The sequence below is a fragment of the Cherax quadricarinatus genome, chromosome 47 (assembly GCF_038502225.1).
Source record: "Cherax quadricarinatus isolate ZL_2023a chromosome 47, ASM3850222v1, whole genome shotgun sequence".
NCBI classification, from domain to species: domain Eukaryota; kingdom Metazoa; phylum Arthropoda; class Malacostraca; order Decapoda; family Parastacidae; genus Cherax; species Cherax quadricarinatus.
The window spans coordinates 24,308,400-24,325,375 of NC_091338.1; the positions used below are offsets into that span (position 1 = coordinate 24,308,400).

At 43.2% G+C, this 16,976-nt stretch overlaps 1 long non-coding RNA gene across 1 annotated transcript; it reads right to left on the bottom strand.

Annotated features, from left to right (window-relative positions):
• Positions 1 to 4,859: 4,859 nt before the first annotated feature.
• Positions 4,860 to 15,520, bottom strand: LOC128696456 (uncharacterized). The gene is made up of 3 exons (XR_011393219.1): positions 15,245 to 15,520; positions 13,633 to 14,043; positions 4,860 to 6,141 (listed from the first exon to the last, which is right to left on the bottom strand). It is a non-coding gene; the product is annotated as an uncharacterized lncRNA (long non-coding RNA).
• Positions 15,521 to 16,976: the final 1,456 nt, after the last annotated feature.

A 16,976-nucleotide genomic window follows, 5' to 3' on the forward strand; every position in this document is an offset into this window, starting at 1 on the left:
AAGAGCGGCCATATTGGTGAGGAGAAAAACTATTGCGAGTCCCTAAATACCACATCAGACGTCTATTCACTAATGATTCCATCACCTTACAGACTACACTGGTCAGAGCAATGGGACGATAGTGAGAGGTATCAAGCCCCGAGGTGCCTGGTTTGCGAAACGGTAGTACAATGGCAGATTTCCATTGTTGAGGGAGAACACCTCGCGCCCAAACAAGATTGAAAAGGCGCAGAAGGACTGCAAGGGCTGTAAAATGCGAATACTGTAGCATGCGGATATAAATATTATCTGGCCCAGCTGCCGATGACCAGCAAGCAGAAAGCATGGACTCTAGCTCTAGGAGAGTGAAAGGTACGTTATATGGCTCCATCCCATTAGAAGAGAAATCCAAGGGCGATTGCTCCCTGGCATACTTAAAAAACGAGGAACAGGGGTGAATCCCTTGAGAGAAAGAGACAAGATAGTTTCCGATTCCCATGGCAACCTCAAGAGGTTCCACAACACTAAAACCAGTAACCTGGAAAACGGGAGCCGGGTTCGGAGCGTACTTGCCTCACAACTTCCGTACCTTCTTCCAATCCGCACACATATGGAAGGTCGAGGTAACAGTAGAAACGTAGTCTTGCCAACAAGTGCGCTTAGCGTTGCGTATGACGCGGCGAGCGACTGCCCTTGCTGGCTTAAAATCCAAAAGACGATCTGAGGTCTGATTATATCGATAATGGCCCCATGCAGCATGTTTCAAACGCACTGAACGAGCATGCACAGGAGACCGCCAAGGCACGCATGTCTAAAAATGCCTGCCTGAGGTAAAAGAACGTGACGCTGCAGTCAAAACTAAGGTCAAAAACTGGTGCACTAGCTCGTCAATAGAGGACGAAGAAGGGTCCTTATATAAAGTGGTAAGATGAGAGTACAAGTCCCAATTTGCTCGTTCAAATTCCCAACGGGGGCTACAAGATGGTCGGGAATGTGTAGTAGAAGTAAGAATAATAGGAAAGTGATCACTGTCGTGCAAATCCGGGAAACAGACCAAGTGTAATCAAGGGCAATTGATGTGGAACAGATAGATTATTATTATTATAATCAAGGGGGAAGCGCTAAACCCGGAGGATTATACAGCGCCTGGGGGGGGGGATACGTGGAAGGCATTCAGGCTTAATTCGGGGAACTGGAGCACAGATCCAATTCCCTAAATCAAGAGCCCCTCACCAACATCAAGGAACCTTCCTCGAGGGGGAACAGATAGAAAGATCAATGCAAGAGAGTGCGAGAGTCAAAATAGGTGGGAGCACCAGTATTTAAAACATGAAGAGGATGAGAAGAAAGAAGTCTCCAACTGATCACCACGAGTCACAGTGGGACCCTCCCCAAAGATGAAGGCGAGTGTTAAAATCACCTAACAAGATGGGCGGCGGCAGAGAAGAGATCAAGAATGCAACATCCGAGATACAGAATGCACGGGAAGGGGAGATATATAGAGAGCAGACTGTATACCACCTGTGCAAATAACTACGGATTGCTGTATAATGCAGCAGAGAACGAACAAAGACTTGTTGTACAAGAATGGTATACAGTACCAACAAGATGAAATTAAGACATGTGCAACATCTGGGTATCTTTATTGTAGACGTTTCGCCATCCGGTGGCTTTATCAATACAAATTCCAGGACATAATTTGAAAACAGTAGAACTATATACAGAAGATGAGATAATAAGTCCCTCAGCCTTGGAGTTACCTGGAGTCTACCTGGAGAGTATTCTGGGAATCAACGCCCCGACGGCCCGGTCCACGACCAGGCCTCCCAGTAGATCAGAGCCTGATCAACCAGTTTGTTACTGCTGATCCGGCACCTACTTTAAGTATCTGTCCAGCTCCCTCTTGAAGGCAGCCAGGGGCCTATTAGTAATTCTCCTTATACATGGTGAGAAGCTGTTGAACACTCTTGGACCCCGGACACTTATGATGTTTTCTCTTATTGTACCAATGGCGCCCCTACTTTTTCATTGGGGGTATTTTGCACTGCCTGCCCAGTCTTTTACTTTTGTAGGAGTTGGTGCAAAGAGCACCGTAGTAGTGCCTCTGCTTCAGAACATCCACGACGACGTTGCTCTTTGCACCCACTCCAAGGCTGAGGGACTTATTACCTCATTTTCTGTATATAGTTCAACTGTCTTCAAATTATGTCCTGATAAAGCCACTGGATAGCGAAACGTCTACAATAAAGATACTAAGATGTTGCACATGTGACTTAAGAACAAAGACCTGTTGAAACGGTATACCAACGTGCACAAGAAGCGCACTCTCATTATAAGTTTCATCTGGAAAGGGATCAGAAGAATGCAACAGATAGGAGTAGCGAGCGAGTATATGGTAACGATAGTTTGATTGCCAGCTGCTTGTTAAGGTAGGGTCAGTCTAGCTCCCGCTATCTCCCCCCCCCCTTTTCTCCCCACCCCGAAAGGTGACGTGTGGGGCTCCGGCCAAACAGTAATCACTCGACTCACAGCTCCCAGCACAACTAAGTAAAAGCCTCTGCTCCTATTCTAGTGGTTATATTGGTTGAAAACTTCACTTTTGACCCATAATAAACTTAGTCCTTTCAGTTTTAAGTTCCACATGAGACTTTTAGATAATCACCACCTTTTTTAAGTATCTTACACTTATCATGGAGAGTGATTTCTTAAGCAATGGGTAACCTGTCTCTCTTTCCAGCTTGGAATGACAGCTCGGGTTATTTGCCAACCAACGAAAAGTGTTGAAGGAGACGGACTGAAAAAGGTCCTGAGACGTCACTTTTTGATCTACCTACCTGATTAATTGTAGTTGAGCACCGGGCCCTACCCCTCATCTTTGTAGTGAAGAACCTGCGTGCCTACCATCTGGACGGACTATTCAAGGCTATAGACTCTGTGAAGAACTAGTCGTTGGGTTGTCACTCAACACCTGTGACCCCCCCCCCCCATCATTAACGGCTACAATTTCTACAAGACGGTGTCAACATCAACCAGACACCCCATTTTACTTGTACACATTAGCGATGAATTCAACTGTTATTTTTCCATTTCATTTTTCTTTCAAGTAGGATACACCTTCATGTTTCAACGTTTTATCTTCGCATTACTAAATAATAAAGTGTTTATCTTTGTGAATTATTTCTTTTTCTATTCATTAATTTTCCTGAGGAGGAGCCAGCCTTGGTAATACTATCTGAAGTTGTTACAGGGCTGAGTAAGATTTCACAAAGAACAAAGACCTGTTGAAACGGTTTACCAACGTACACAAGAAGCGCACTCTCATTAAAAGTTTCATCAGGAAAGGGATCAGAAGAATGCAACAGCACATAGCCCGTAACAGGATGGATAACCGCTGACAGAACTTAAGGATCCTGTACCCCGACACATACTGGGAAAACTGGGAGAGGAACACCTGGAGCTCTCCCTGATTACCCCTGAGGCCTCGAATATTCCACTGTAAATAAGTCATTATTCACAAAGATAGGTATGCCAACAATGAGAAGCGATAAAATCTACGGGCTAGTAGGGTCAGTGAAGTCAACGTGTAGAGGCAACGGAAAGCGTGTAAGCAAGGAGGAAGGCTGTGAAGGGAAAGATTGCTGCGAGGGTTGTGAAAAATAAGAGGAGGCATAAGGAGGCGCACCGGTGTCTATTGAGTGTTCTTTCTCTGCAATATAGTCGGAGATAGCATCAAGTGTTTCATCGTACAAGGAAAATGCCGATACCATGACTTCAGAAACAGGTGAGGTAGAGCAAGAAGAGATCAGGGAGAATATGGAAGGAACCAAAGAGGTCTGAGAGAGGAGGAGAGTATGAACCTGGGGAGATGCACTGGCGGGGACAGTGCATCTCCACAGGGAGGTTCACCCCCTCACACGAGGGGAGTGAACCTCCACCTTCGTGTGAGAGTTAGAAAGGGGGTGAGAACTAGGCACCGAAGCCAGAAAGGAAAACTGTTGGGGAATTATAAGCACCGGAGGAATGCGAAGAGACTTGGGTTTAGGAGACAGGTTCAACATCCCAGGTGATAGGCGCGAAGAAGGTGCAGGCGTGCGAGCCTCGCAGACTAAGAAACTAGCGGGCGAGATGAAGAACAAGTAAATGTAGAAAGAGGTAAGGAGGAGGGGGTTTCAGAGGGTAAAACCGCAAAAGAATTAGAGACGGGGGTAACCCCGGAAGACACGGCACTGGAGGAGCTGGTAAGCGGTGGGACCACCAACGTTGGACGTCTCCTAGCTACTCGAGAATAAGGAACACGAGGAAGAATTCCCTGAAGGCGCAGCCGAGAGACAGCCATTGCATAAGGCTTTCGCTCTCCTTAAGACAAAGGATTTCAAGTGCATTAAGATAGACCTGACACTGGCGGGGAAAAAGAAAGGCGAGGGACAGTGGAGGTACAGTTACTAGAAGGTATGAAAGGGCCCTAAGTTCCCCCTGTCATCCAAGAGGACCTCAAGACCGCCAGCAGTGCAGATACAACGTGGAACCCGTGCCATACCCTACCCTTCATGTCAGTAAATCAGCGATCCGGGATAGTAGCCTTCACATCCACCGAGTCGCCTCGGCAGACAAAGGAGAGGGCTGTCTGATACCAGCCACAAAGCATACCTCCTTCGGCTGCCACCTCCCAGAGCCGACAGGCAGCCTCTGGAGATACACCTATCACCTGCCAGACCCCCCCACCCCCCACCTGGAAATCCGGTAAGGGAGCATGGATCCTCTAGATGATCCAGATTCCACAGCAAACTACACCACTCCCGAGGGACCCCACGGAGCGGGATGAACGCTGGCACAGTTTCACCTACCTAGAAATAATACTGCCAGAGGGGAGGACCCCAGAGGCTACAAATGGGACGGGGAAAATGGAGAAATGGAAGGGGGAAGGAAAGGGAAAAGAAGGGGAGACGAGGAGGATGGGATAGGAAGGACGGTTTGGGAGATAATTAGGCTCGGTCTGAGGAAGAGGACCAAAAGGTCCAATTCCTTAGATCAAGAGCCTTTTTACCACGACAAACAGCCCCCTTTAAAGAGGCTATACGGTAATGCATGTCTTTCTCTATATTAAAAAAGTCTTTTCTGATGAACCCAGTGAAAGAGACGTATAATACAGGAACTACAGAGGTACTGCGTACCAGAGCATGGTTAATACCAGAACTACAGAGGTACTGTGCACCTGACCATAGTTAAGACGACTGGGAACAACAAACCAGAGTTAAGGTTATTGGCAAGAAAAATGCATGTTTTATTTGCCGATATATAACACTGCCATCATAGAATTGAGGCAACAACAAAAAAAAAAAGTTTTCATAAATATTTGTACGAAAGTCGACTAAAATATTTAAGCATAAAGCCCCATTATACACGGCTTCGTGAATTTATCAAAGCAGACAAGAAAAAAGATAATGTGTAGCTATTATTATTAGAATTATCATTGTTATTTAATATTAATGGGGAAACGTGATATGGTATGCAGGTACGACAGCTTGGCTACTTCAATATAAAGGTAGGTGAAGTAATCTTAATAGTAATTCTTTACATTCAGCATTCAGAGCACATCGATAAGAAATTATTTAGTGTAGTTGTGTTTTTATCTTCATCAGTAAGTGAGGTATTGTGGCTCTTTTGGAAGCCATAACATGCTCATGCTACACGAGTCCTGGTTAGCATGCTCATTGACTGGCACAAAACCTTTGAAAGCTGAGCAGGCAGCAGAATGCCCCAGAGGAAATCGAAACTCTTGATTAATTATAAAATTATTCAGAGGATCTATATATGGGTTCAGGCAGCGGTTTACTCCATCCTGGTAATGGAGATCTGGATTCGGTGTGTAGCAGGATTGGCAGGGACGGGGGTCGTGAAGTGAATAAGTAGGATGACTGACGGCTTGCCGGCTAGGATGGTGGTTCCCTTTGCGAAGGGAGAGCCGAGGCCTGCCGCTACGAGCTCTGTTCTCCACGCATCCTTCTCGTTGCCACCGTCTGATCCAGCGGTAGACGGTCGTCAGGCTCGCTCCTGTCTGCTGAGCGATCGTGCGGACAGACATCCCATCGACCCACATGCAGACAAACCTGGCTCGTTCTTCCACTTCCGTGGGTCTGAACGGGTGTTGTCTCATCAGTGATGCTGTGTAAAAACAAACACAAGAGATATATCTTCACATGCATAAGTTATCAACACCATTAAAAAATATATATACAAGTCACAATACCTTAGCTTCAACAATTCATTCTGTACGTCCAAGCGGACGTCTTTAAGTGGGCCGCAGAAAACAATATGAAGATCAGCGAAGATAAATTTAAAGTGCTCTACTATGGAAAATTCGAGGAAATTAAAACTGTATCGGAGTATAAAACAAATTCTAGCCACACAATGGAGTGAAAAACTACTATGAAGTTCCTGGGAGTGAATGTCAGAGAATCTCACTTTTAAAGATCACAACAATGTATCTACTAAATCTGCTAGGAAAATAATAGTATGGATAGTGAGAATATACAGAGAACTTTCAAGGTATGTATGAGTACGATAAAGCATCCGTATTACTGGGAAAGATTGAAGTCCTTGGTTTGTACTCCCTGGAACGCAGGCGAGAAAGATACTGGAACTTTTCTCTATAGAAAAGTACCAGACCTTTGATCCTTTTAAACTCATAGTAATCTTGCATAAAACAGCTCATCATCTCGTGCAAATGGTGACAACTTATGTACAACCAGATAGTAACTATGATGACTGAACACGAACTAGTAGTAAAATACACAAATAACCCGTACATAGGTGGAGCTTACGACGACGTTTCGGTTTGACTTGGACCATTTACAAAGTCACACAAACAGAAAGAGAAGGAGGCAGTATGTGCGGGTTATTTGTGTGTTGTTCCAGTCACGGTATTGTGTCTCTGTTATTTAGAAGCAAAATTAGTAGTAGAGAGAGCCGAGGCATTTTGTCATAAGATTGCCCAGGTCTACACTGATGCCAAGCTAGGATATATTTAAGGAAAATTATTTTAACAGAAAATGAGCAAACTATGATATTGCCTCTTAAGAATTTGCATATTTTTTGGAGCATCATAACATTATCGTAAATGAGAGAGTGGAATAAATATCTATAAATAAGTTAATTTTCCTTAAACAATGCTTCCACCAGCAGCAGTTGCTGACTATATCAGCGCAAGCGAGAATAGTAATGCATATTTTTTATACAAGCCATACGACGGGCGGGGTTCGAACCCGCGATCAGAGAGTCATAAAACTCCAGACCGACGCGTTAGACAGACTGAGAACCCACTATCAAGTTGTACCATATAATACTGCATCAACTGATGTACGAAAGTTTACTGACAGTGTATTTTTTGTGTAAGAAAGAACGAAAAGAAACATTTGGTTGTGATTCATAGTTAAGAGACATCCGAGACTCTGAAGAAAATCTTGAGATCAGTTCTACATTGCCCCAGTAAACATTGCCACGCCACTTCGGGTATATAGCATCTCATGCATAGTTTAGGGTATATATGAGAGACAGGACGTTTATTAAAGAAGAAATAAATTTAAAAAATGCAAAAGAAAATTGCTTTCCTCAAATCTGAGAACTTTTAATTACTTTATCAGCATTATTCGACTCTCCAGAAAATTTCAGTTTGTGAAAGGGACACTGGAGGAATGATCCTGGTGATCAGTTTGTTTTAAAGAAATATATTCCGTCTACAAACTTGCTAGATTCAGGATACAAAAAATAGATATATATTTGAAGACTTGCAACGTGTTTTCACTCTTTAATATATCAGTTCAGTAATGTAAGAACACGTTTCGCTCTTTGTCCAAAAAACTCCTTTCCGCTTAGCACAGTAGCCAGAGCATGATGGACGGATGCAATGGTATTCCACGATAAGTGGCAGCTTATGGGACAGGTTAGTGGTAGACCTCAGCACGTTTCGCTCACTGTTCAAAGGCCACATCTGTTAGGTTAAGAAAGTAGACATAATGGAAAGTACTCTGAGATTATGTAACGGTGAGACGTTCGTTCCCCAGATTACTCTTACTTAGGCAGTGTTAGCTTCACGAGTCTACCCGCATTTTCTCTCACACTTTTTGCTTATAACTATAAGAGTGAACTGCGATATTTACAGAAACTCGGCTATCACTAACATAATCTCAACTAAAGGAACTAGATAAATTATATATATATATATATATATATATATATATATATATATATATATATATATATATATATATATATATATATATATTTATATATATATATATATATATATATATATATATATATATATATATATATATATATATATGTCGTGCCGAATAGGCAGAACTTGCGTTCTTGGCTTAAATAGCAACGCTCATCTTGCCATATAGGACAAGTGAAAATTTGTGTATGCAATAATTTCGCCAAAATCATTCAGAACCTAACGAAAAAAATATATTTCACTGTGTTTGTTTAGTATTAAATTACTGTAAACAAATCTAAAATATATCTAGTTGGGTTAGGGTAAAATAAATTGCGCTTGTTATAATAAGGTTAGGTAAGTTTTCTAAGTTCCTTTTGGTGCAAAATTATAAATTTTTACATCAACATTAATGAAAAAAATATGTCTTTAAACGTATAAGAGAAAATTTTAGAAAGGACTTAATTTTAAATGAGTTCTTGCTAATTGACCAGTTTTACATATTCGGCACGACATATATATATATATATATATATATATATATATATATATATATATATATATATATATATATATATATATATATATATATATATATATATATATTTTTTTTTAACAAGCCGTATTCTAACGAGGCAGGGCGACTCAAAAAAAAAAAAAAAAAAAAGAAACATTTTCATCAACATTCATACAATCACTGTCTTTGCAGAGTCGCTCAGATAAGACAGTTTAGATGTCCCTCCAAACAGCCAATATTCCAAACCCTTCCTTCAAGTGAAGGCATTCTACTTCTCACCTCCAGGACTCAAGTCCTGCTAACCGGTTTCCCTGAATCCCTTCATAAAATATTACTCTGCTCACGCTCCAACAGTTCGTCAGGTCACAAAAACCATTCGTCTCCATTGACTCCTATCTAACACGCTCTCACATGCCTGCTGCATGTCTAAGCCCCTTGCACACAAAAACTCTTTGACCCACCTCACTCTATCCTTTCCTAGGGCGACCCCTACCCCTCCTCCACTCCACTACGGATTTATACACCTCCAAGTCATTCTATTTTTCTCCACCCTTTTTAAATGACCAAACCACCTCAACAACCTCTCATTATCCCTCAAGTACATGAAGAACTGATGTACAAATTTCAAAAAGAGCAGAAAAGTTAAATTTTCAGCACACAGAGGCCAAGTGAAAAGGAAAAGATATTTTAAATCAAGCTAAGTAGTCATTCTTTGGAAACATAAAACAACTAATCTGATTTTTTAACTGGTTGTACCGCTGTACACTGATTGATCCCTTCAAGGCAGGCGAAACTGCTGACCTGGAGAGTGTACAAAGAACTTTTATGGCACACACAAGTACGATAAAGCACCTCAATTACTGGGAACGGTTGAAGGCCCTTGATTTGAATTCCCTGGAACGCAGGCGAGAGAGATACATGATAATATATACTTGGAAAATCCTACAGGGATTAGTACCACACTTGCACACTGCCTATGAAAGCAAAAAACTCGGCAGGAGTTGCAACATTCCCCCAATGCGAAGCAAGGGCGCCACAAGTACATTGAGAGACAACACAATAAGTGTCAGGGGCCCAATACTGTTCAACTGCCTCCCAGCACACATAAGGGGGATTACCAATAAACCCCAGGCTGTCTTGAAGAAGGCACGGGACAGGCACCTATAGTCAGTACTTGAGAAGCGGTGATGTGGTCCGTACGTCAGTTTACGTGCGTGGATCAGACTCTGATCCGTCACGAAACCTAGTCTCAGACCGAGCCGTGGGGGCGTTGACCCCCGAAACCCTCTCCAGGATAAATTTAAAATTTATTTCCTAATTTTATATACTAGGTGTATCGCTTTGTGCATTTAGTGTATATAAACCTAGAATTTTTTATTACTAAGTGAATGTTGACAAAGTTATGACCACTGATCACTTTCAGGAATTATAGACAACTTGAAGTTAGTGAAGTGTTGAAGCAGAACTTTAATGAACCAAGAACACAAGAAAAACCTGCCATCTTCTGAAGAATATACATGTACCTGATACATGTACCTAATACACGGACCTGATACATGTACCTGATACATGTACCTGATACATGTACCTGATACACGGACCTGATATATGTACCTGATACACGGACCTGATAAATGTACCTGATACATGTACCTGATACATGTACCTGATAAATGTACCTGATACATGTACCTGATACACGGACCTGATACACGGACCTGATACACGTGCCTGGCACAGGAACCTGACACACGTGCCTGGCACAGGGACCTGACACACGTGCCTGGCACAGGGACCTGACACACGTGCATGTCATAGAGACCTGACACGTGCCTGGCACAGGGACCTGACACACGTGACTGGCACACGGACCTGACACACGTGACTGGAACACGGACCTGACACGTGCCTGGCACACGGATCTGACACACGTGCCTGGCACACGGACCAGACACACGTACCTGACACGTGCCTGGCACACGGACCTGACACGTGGCTGGCACACGAACCTGACACACGTGCCTGGCACACGAACCTGACACACGTGCCCGGCACACGGACCTGATACACGTGCCTGGCACACGGAGCTGATACACGTGCCTGGCACAGGGACCTGACACACGTGCCTGGCACAGGGACCTGACACACGTGCCTGACACAGGGACCTGACACACGTGACTGGCACACGGACCTGACACACGTGACTGGCACAGGAACCTGACACGTGCCAGGCACACGGACCTGACACACGTACCTGGCACACGGACCTGACACACGTGTCTGGCACACGGACCTGACACACGTGTCTGGCACACGGACCTAACACACGTGCTTGGCACACGGACCTGACACATGTACCTGATACATGGACCTGACACATGGACCTGATACACGGACCTGACACATGGACCTGATACACGGACCTGATACACGTACCTGATACACGGACCTGATACACGGACCTGACATGTTCCTGGCACACGGACCTGACACACGTGCCTGGCACACGGACCTGGCACACGTGCCTGGCACACGGACCTGACACATGTGCCTGGCACACGGACCTGACACATGTGCCTGGCACACGGACCTGACACACGTGCCTGGCACACTGACCTGACACACCTGCCTGGCACACGGACCTGACACGTCCCTGGCACACGGACCTGACACGTGCCTGGCACACGGACCTGACACATGGACCTGACACATGGACCTGATACACGGACCTGACACATGGACCTGATACACGGACCTGATACACGAACCTGATACATGTGCCTGATACACGGACCTGATACAGCGACCTGACATGTTCCTGGCACACGGACCTGACACACGTGCCTGGCACACGGACCTGACACCTGCCTGGCACACGGACCTCACACACCTGCCTGGCACACGGACCTCACACACCTGCCTGGCACACGGACCTCACACACCTGCCTGGCACACGGACCTCACACACCTGCCTGGCACACGGACCTGACTCACCTGCCTGGCACACGGACCTGACACACGTGCCTGGCACACGGACCTGGCACACGTGCCTGGCACACGGACCTGACACACGTGCCTGGCACACGGACCTGACACACGTGCCTGGCACACGGACCTGACAAACCTGCCTGGCACACGGACCTGACACGTGCCTGGCACACGGACCTGACACACGTGCCTGGCACACGGACCTGACACATGGACCTGATACATGGACCTGACACACGGACCTGACACATGGACCTGATACACGGACCTGATACATGTGCCTGATCATGTACCTGGTACATGTACCTGGTACATGTACCTGATACATGTACCTGGTACATGTACCTGATACATGTACCTGGCACATGTATCTGATACATGTATCTGATACATGTACCTGATACATGTACCTGATACATGTACCTGATACATGTATCTGATACATGTACCTGATACATGTACCTGGTACATGTACCTGGCACATGTATCTGATACATGTATCTGATACATGTATCTGATACATGTACCTGGTACATGTACCTGGCACATGTATCTGATACATGTATCTGATACATGTACCTGATACTTTCTGAACATCCTGGCCAGTATTAGAACAGCCTGGCCAGCATCTGAACACCTTGGCCTGTATTTGAATTCCTTGGCCTGTATTTGAATACCTTGGCCTGTACTTGAATACCATGGCCAGCATTTAAACAACCTGGGCAGTACTTGAACACTCTGGCCAGTATTTGAACACCTTGGGCAGGATTTGAACAGCTTGGAAAGCATTTGAACACCTTAGCCAGCATTTGAACTTGGCCAGCATTTGAACACTTTAGCCAGTATCTGAACACCCTGAATAGTATAATAGCATCCTTTCCTATAAGTGAACATCGTACTCAGTATCTGAACACAAGTCAGTATCCGAGCACTCTGCTATGTTGAATACAAAGGTCAATATTCAAACATCAAAGTCAATATCTAAACTTCCTTGCAGGTATCAGAACACCCTGGTAGGTAAATGAACACCCTTACAGATGTCTAAGCTAGGTGAGCACCCTGGTAGGCACTTGATCTCCCCAGCAGCTCTCCGAATACGCATCTTGGCAGGTACTTGAAAGCTGTGGCAGGTGTCTGAACATCCTGGAAGGAATCTAATCACTAACAATATATGAAAACCCTAGTTTCTAAGGTGTTCATTAAGACCTAGCAGGTATCTAAATACCCTAACATGCATCGGAACACTGACAGAAATCTGCACACTGGCATGTGTCTGAAGACCTTGACAGGTAACTGAACACACTGGCAGGTACCCGAGCATTATGATAGGCATGTGAACACCTTGGAAGGAATCTGATGACTGACAATATAGGAATAACCTAGTAGGTATTTGAACACTCGTGCAGGTATCTGAACATCCTGACATATATCTGAATACTCTGTTAGTATCTGAACACACTGGCAGGTATCGGAACACACTGGCAGGTATCGGAACACACTGGCAGGTATCGGAACACACTGGCAGGTATCGGAACACACTGGTAGGTATCGGAACACACTGGCAGGTATCGGAACACACTGGCAGGTATCGGAACAATTTGACAATCTATACACTGCTCCAGAAAATAAAAGCGGTGACAGATACAGTGTAAATCGCATGTTTGCAACTAATTAGTTTGCTAGGTTTAAATTCTATCGACTGCACTTCAGTTATTAAACCCAATGTCCATCAGAACACAAACATCAGTAATAGTGAATTCCCAAAAATGAAGATTAATGAATTTTCTAAGTGTACTCAGTGTTTACTGCAAACCAAATCTTAGGGATCATTGGAACCTTGATGTTGGTGTAGTGGTGAAATGCACCTTTAATAACCTAGAAATAGCCAATAGACTTTATGACTAATAATCTAATCTCAGCAGTTAACACTTACTAGGAAGTGGAAGGCTCAGTGGTGGATGGTGTTGTGGTTGGGTCACTGGAAATTGCTTAGTGTTACCGCTGTGAGGGTCTTGGGTCCATTGATCTAACTTGCCCACCTGCAGTTCCTTTATCATTCACACATACACAAGCAACACACAAGCTTTACCCTCATTGGTCCTCTGTGTAGCCAGAAACGGTGTTTAGTTGGCTGTAAGAGCTACCCTGGTTGGCCGGTTGTCAGAAGTGTCACCTTTGGCTTCAGCCATTGGTTAGTAGCTTTGTTGATGCGCAATCTCAGAACATGTCTTCCCAGCCATGATCATAGGTGCCATGAGAGGATACTGACTTATTTATCTTTCATTATTGTCAGTTGCATACGGTGAGTTCTGCGCGTGTTGACCAGACCTTCGCTGAGCTCAACCTTTATATATGTAATGACAAAAACCACACAGTAGTGAAGGAATATCATATCCGCTGATAGATAGTTGTAATTCATTCATAAACTTGTATATAAAGCATTTAATATCGATATTTAAATAAGAAAATATTTTATAATGCAATAATATAAATATTATTCACTATTTTTCTAAATGTATATTAAATATCAAAACTAATAACTATAATAAAAATAATAATAAGAAAATAATACTTTAATTCGCGCACATTCCTGGTCTCAGTAGATTCCAAGTCACAGCACATTCTGGGTCTCAAAACCGTTGTCACTAAACACCTGGTGTTCCCAAGTATACATGGGGGAGGGAGGTAGTAGGGAGGGGTTAAATATAGCTTGTCTTGGTGTATGTATAGTTACATGAAAAATAAGCCGCTAATCTTTCATGCTTCGTAAACGACACAATGTTAAACAGGTAACTAGTAATTTGAACATTAAAATGGTATAAAATACCGACAGGTTGTTAGGTAAGACACATATGCAACAGTTAGGTATCTTTATTATGAAACGTTTCGCCTACACAGTAGGCTTCTTCAGTCAAGTACAGAAAAGTTGATAGAAGCAGAAGATACTTGAAGACGATGTAATCAGTCCATCACCCTTAAAGTTTTGAGGTGGTCAGTCCCTCAGTCTGACCACCTCAAAACTTTAAGGGTGATGGACTGATTACATCGTCTTCAAGTATCTTATGCATCTATCAACTTTTCTGTACTTGACTGAAGAAGCCTACTGTGTAGGCGAAACGTTTCATAATAAAGATACCTAACTGTTGCATATGTGTCTTACCTAACAACTAGTAATTTGTTGGATTACCAGGAAGGGCAGATACACTCATCTTTATTAAAATAAGCATATATAAAACACTGCAAAAACACTATGCACCAGAAGACTCCCACAAGCTGCCTAAAGTCAAGCCACATCATTATTGTTACCATCAAAACCGAGGGATAAACCCACAAATCATAGCTACGCCACAGGAAGATTTAACATTATTAATAGTGTCTAATGGATCGCCATATATACCTGCCGGCTTTCTGCCTGCTGGTAAAAATGCAAATATTACTGTCCTCTCCACTACTCACGTTAAGCCGACACACACACAAAAAAAAAACACACACCAGGCACCTCCCAGTGCTCTTTTGAACGTAAAACAAACCAAAACACAACTTACAGGCTGAGGATCACAACAAAACACACAGCACACAACATTTCTGCAACCTCCCTCCAGCACACTGCCCAGCGGCTCTGCCCTGAGACGCTACCACAATAATCACACTGCTAAGATAGTCACACTGCTAAGATAGTCACACTGCTACATTAGTTACACTGCTGCAATAGTCACACTGCTACATTAGCTACACTGTTGCAATAGTCACACTGCTACATTAGTTACACTGCTGCAATAGTCACACTGCTACATTAGTTACACTGCTGCAGTAGTCACACTGCTACATTAGCTACACTGCTGGAATAGTCACACTGCTACATTAGTTACACTGCTGCAATAGTCACACTGCTACATTAGTTACACTGCTGCAATAGTCACACTGCTACATTAGTTACACTGCTGCAATAGTCACACTGCTACATTAGTTACACTGCTGCAATAGTCACACTGTGAAAGCGCCCACAAATTGACAACCTTATTTATTTCACAATAAACACCTTATTTAATAAACTTCACATTAATGCAGAAACCTGCATAACACCTGGTCATAAAGTGACGCAACATAATGAGTAACACTACGAAATCAGTCATAATAAACAATGTCACATTACATAAGTCACATTACATAATAAGTCACGCTACATAACACGTTCCACATAATAAGTCACACTACACAATAAGTTACACTATATAAAGAATACTAATACCGATGATAGGTGACTGGTAATTATACCGGTACTGACACTCTGCCAAAATTAAATTGAAGCGATATACTCAGAATTACTGTATTTTTAAGTATGACAAATTAATGATATAATAGATAAAACAAGTATTACATTATTTAAAGCATATAACGTATATTAAATACCATAAAATTTATATATTTACTAACCTGTGTGGGACAGTGCAGTAATAGTTACCATCATTGATTCTAAACACCGTCATGAACGAGCTTGGCATTTTTTGTAGGCCTACTTGTGAGTCATGATAGGCTTTATACACGTAAGCTCTCTTTCCTCATTAATAAACGTAGACCCTGTTTACCTCAGTAATAGGCCCTTGGCTTTCTTAGAAATATAAATAGACCCTACCATCATCTCTACGTTTTATTTTCCTCAGTAATTTACGTGGGTCCTATCTTCCTCAGTAACATATGATGGCTTTATCTTCCCCATAAATATACTGGTACGCCATCACAACTTTACTCAGTAATATACTGGTAAGTAAGCACAACTTTCCTCAGTAATATACTGTACGTTATCACTAGTAATAACTCCTGTGAATTGTTAACCCTTGGTGAAATAATGATTATGATGTTCATTGAGAAGAGAAAAGCCTAGGTTATGTGAGGTATCAGTTGCTTGATCCAAAGGAGGGTAGATCCAGTTTCTTGGATTAAGAGCTCTTCATCAGCTTCAAGGTAAAATCCACTTGAAGGAACCCTAGTTAAGACTTATTTTTGTTCGTTAATTAGATCCTCTTTCCAGGGTGCGACTCACAAGAGCTGAATAACACATGTACCTATTTTCCCGAAAGTAAGCAACAACTGTCGATGTAAGAAAACTTACCCATACGTCTCGAATTGTCCGGGAAAAGAACCAGGTTGCTCTTGGCTGTCAGCCAAACTTTGCACTGTGGGTGCTTCGTAGCGCAGTGACGACGTATGGGAATGTATACTAACGCCTGCTGCCTCTTTTGCCAAGCAGGGAAGAAATGCCTTCTATGGGTATCATCC